Source organism: Orycteropus afer, unplaced genomic scaffold (genome assembly GCF_000298275.1).
Source record: "Orycteropus afer afer isolate SDZICR_OR568_19922 unplaced genomic scaffold, OryAfe1.0 scaffold00006, whole genome shotgun sequence".
NCBI classification, from domain to species: Eukaryota; Metazoa; Chordata; class Mammalia; order Tubulidentata; family Orycteropodidae; genus Orycteropus; species Orycteropus afer.
The window spans coordinates 20846390-20850421 of NW_006921593.1; positions in this window are offsets into that span (position 1 = coordinate 20846390).

Sequence of the window (4032 nt, forward strand, 5' to 3'; positions counted from 1 at the left end):
CACAATGGTTGTACCATTTTACAGTCCCACCAGCAGTGTATGAGAGTCCCAATCTCTCTACAACCTCACCAGCATTTGTTATTTTCTGTCTTGTTGAACTTTGCTACTAGTGCTGGAGCAAGATGGTACCCACTGGATTTTCTTGGCTGTAAATCTTTAGGGCAGCAGACTGCCCTATCTTTCTCCTATGGGGTGGCTGGTGGGTTCGTACTGCTGACCTTTTGGTTAGCAGCCAATTGCTTTAACCACTGTGCCACCAGAGTCATTAGTCATTACCCACTGCCATCCAGTTAATTCTAACCCATAGTGACCCCATTGGATTTCTAAGGCTGTAAATGTTTATGGAATTAGTTTGCCCCATCTTTCTCCTATGGAGTGGCTGGTGGGTTTGAACCACTGACCTTTTGGTGAGCAGTCAAATGTCTTACTTCATTAGTCATTAGAGGAATGCAAATGAACACCACAATAAGATACCACTTCCCAGCCACTAAAATGGTGAAAAAAATGAAAAATGTTGGTGAGGTTGTGGAGACATTGGATTTCTCATGCACCATTGTTGGTGGGAATGTGAAACGGAACAGCTGCTGTGGAAAATGCTGCTGTGGTTTCCTCCAAAAGTTAAATGGAATTACCATATTAACCAGCAAGTCCACTCCTAGGTGTATCCCCAAAAGAGTTGAAAGTGGGGACTCAAGGAGATACATATCCACCAGTGTTCACAGCAGCATTACTCACAAGAGGAGTGAAAATGACTCGTGTCCTCAGCAATGCATGGATGAACAAACTGGTGTGTGCTTAGAATGAAACACTGTCAGGTGCCGCAGAGTCAGCTCTGACTCATGATGACCTCGTGTGACAGAACAAAGCACTGCTCACAGGCATCACTGTGTTCCAGCCCATTGTGACAACCACTGTGTCACTCCATCACGCTGGGGTCCCCCTCTTTCCCCCTGTCCCTTTACTTTACCAGGCATGACGTTCTCTCCAGACACGGTCTCTCCTGATGACTTGTCCAGCGCGAGTGAGACCAAGTCAACCAGGCTTGCTTTTGAGGAACATTGTGGCTGTATTTCTTCCAAGATAGTCCTTGGAATATTCAATATTCTTCACCAACACCATGATTCAAAGGCATCAGTTCTTCTGGGCATCCTTATTCATCACTCAGCTTTTGCCAGCATTTGAGACAATTGAAAAATACCATGGCGTGGGTCAGGCACACCCCAGTCCTCAAAGTGACATCTTTGCTTTTTTAACACTTAAAAAAGGAAAGAACCAAAGTCACTTCCATTGAGTCAGATCTGATTCATAGCAGCCCCTCCTTGGGTTTCTGAGGTGGTATCACTACGGAAGTAGATTGCCCAATCTTCCTTCCGAGGAGTGGCTGGTGGGTTTGAACTGCCAGCCTTCTGGTTAGCAGTCAAGTGCCTTGTAATACTTTAAAGGGGTGTTTTGCAGAAGATTTGGCTGATGGGATCCATTGGTTGATTTCTGGGCTGCTGCTTATTCAGCCGTAGAAAGGAATGAAGTTCTGATGCATGCTTCAACCTTGGAGGACGCTCGAAAACATCATGCTGAGTGAAAGAAACCAGACACTGCAGGTCACCCGTTGCATGATTCCAGTTTTGTGAGGTAGACAGGGCAGGCACGTTCACAGAGACAGAAGGTTACCAAGGGCCAGGGAGAGGGGGCTGGAGAGTTACTGCTTAGTGAGTACAGACTTTCAGTCTGGGATGATGGGGGTGCTCCAGATATAGAGGTGATGGTCACACGGCATTGTGAGGTGCTTAATGCCACTGAATGGTACGCTTATAACTGGTTAAGTGGTGACACTTGTGTTGTGCGTATTTTACCACAATAAAAAACTATGAGAAAATCTACTGTCATTTGACCACTCATCTCTCATGGGATACACTCTAACAGAAAAAAGAAGAAAAAAAACACTACAAAATGGCCTGAGACTGTTGTCAGAATTCCTATCACTGGTATTCTTATAAACAGTGATAATATTGCTATTGCAATAGCATGACTGGTGTCCACATTGTGGTCTCTCCTTGTAGAAATGGCTTGAGTACAAGGTAAGGCTGGAGCACCTTATTATCCCCGAAAAGAAGGAAGCAGTCAAAGACCACTGGGATCCGGTCACAAGGACTCAGGCATCAACCTGGACAAGCTTTCAGGAACTGGTGCAGTGTGAGCAGCAATAAAAACAATGACTGCGAGGGACTGACACCCATCACAATGTGGTACAAATCCAAGCACTGATGACATTCATCAATAAAAGACTTCGTGGTCACCTTTGGGGGATGCTGGGAAATTGACTCAGAGCCCTGCCAGTCAGTGAAGAAATGGATAACAAGCACTTTGCTGGCCGTTCTTATGAAATTATACCTCAAGGTCATAGAATAGCTGGTGAGAAAATGTGTCTTCATGTGTATTCCAGATAATAAATGAAGGTGGAATGGAAGAATTAGGACATTGACATTTTGCCTTGGAAACCCAAGGAGAAGTTGCTATGAGTCAGACCCAACTTGACGGCAGTGAGTTTGGTTTGGTTTGGTAATGAAGGCTTTGAAAAGCAGAGATGTCACTTTGAGGACCAAGGTGTGCCTGACTCAAGCCATAGTATTTAACAATTGCCCCCATGCATGCAAAAGCTGGACAGCCAGTAAGGAAGATTGAGGAAGCGTTGACACACTTGAATTGTGGTGCTGGCCACAGAGGATTGAGTGTGACGTAGATGCTGGAAGAACAATCTGTCTTGGACGAAGTCCAGCCAGAACACTCCTTGGAAGAGAGGACAGCCAGACTTCGTCTCACATACTTCGGACATGTTATCAGGAGGGACAGGTCCCTGGGACGGGCATTATGCTGGGAAAGCAGAGTCAGGGGAAGAGAAGGACCCTCAGGGAGATGAACAACACAGTGGCTGCACAGTGGGCCAAACACACACACCGTGGGGAGGGTGGTGCGGGACTGGACAACATCTCCTGTTATACGTGAGGTGTCCAGGACTGGGAGGAGACTCCACGGCGCCGGATAACAACAAAGAACTAGCATTGGGCGGTGCTGACCCAGGGTTATTGATGGCACTGGAGGAGAAGCGTATGTGCCTGGTGGCAGTGCCCGGGAACCCAGGCCTTACGGAAACAAGTTAAATGAGCATCTCAGGGCTGCAGGCAGACGGTGCCCTCCTCTGCCCAGAACCTGCCCGTGGCTCCTCACTGCACTCTGAGTGAAAGCAGATCTTTGCCATGGCCTTTCCTTGATGGTGCGAGTGGTTAAGGTTAAGGTGCTTGGTGCTGACCCAGGGGCTGGTGGTGCCTTGGAAGAGAGGCCTAAAGATCTACTTCTGGAAAAAGTGGCCAATGAAGTCCCCGGGGCCTCAGTTCTGCTCTGACGCATGTGGAGTCGTCAGGAGTCAGACTCAATTCAACGCAGCTGGGGACATTGGAGCTGGCACTGCGGCTCGGAAGGCCCCCTGGCCCCGTCTGCCCTGCCCCGTTACCACTCGGTCTCCACCTGTTACTCTGTCCCACGCCACCCAATTGCAGTGACATCTGTGCGTCTCCCCACATGCCGTCCATGTGTCCCTACTGGAGGCTACTGGAACTTTCTGCCCCTCAGAGAGCCACATGGCTGACCTCCTGACTTCCTCACGTCCCTCTCAGATGCTGTTCCATAAAATGTGGAATGCGTGTTTCATCACCCTCAAATTTAGTGGCTTAAAACAATAGTCACTTTATTTGCACACAGTTCAGGAGGCCAGCAGCCGGGACTGTGCTCAGATGGGCGGTTTTCAGCAGTCTTGTCACTCATGTGCCCGTGGTCATCTTGCAGCTCGGCTGGGACTGGGTGGTCAGATGACCTCACCGGGGGCTGTCACCAGGGCACCTTGGTTCTCCTCCAGAGAGAAGGGTCCGGCCCAAGAGGGAGTGGCAGTGTTTGACGTCTCTGAGCAGGATTTTGAATCCCCCCGAGTTAGGCTTGGGGTGAACTAGGAAGGTCCCATTGGCCCATTTCTCCTCTTTCTGC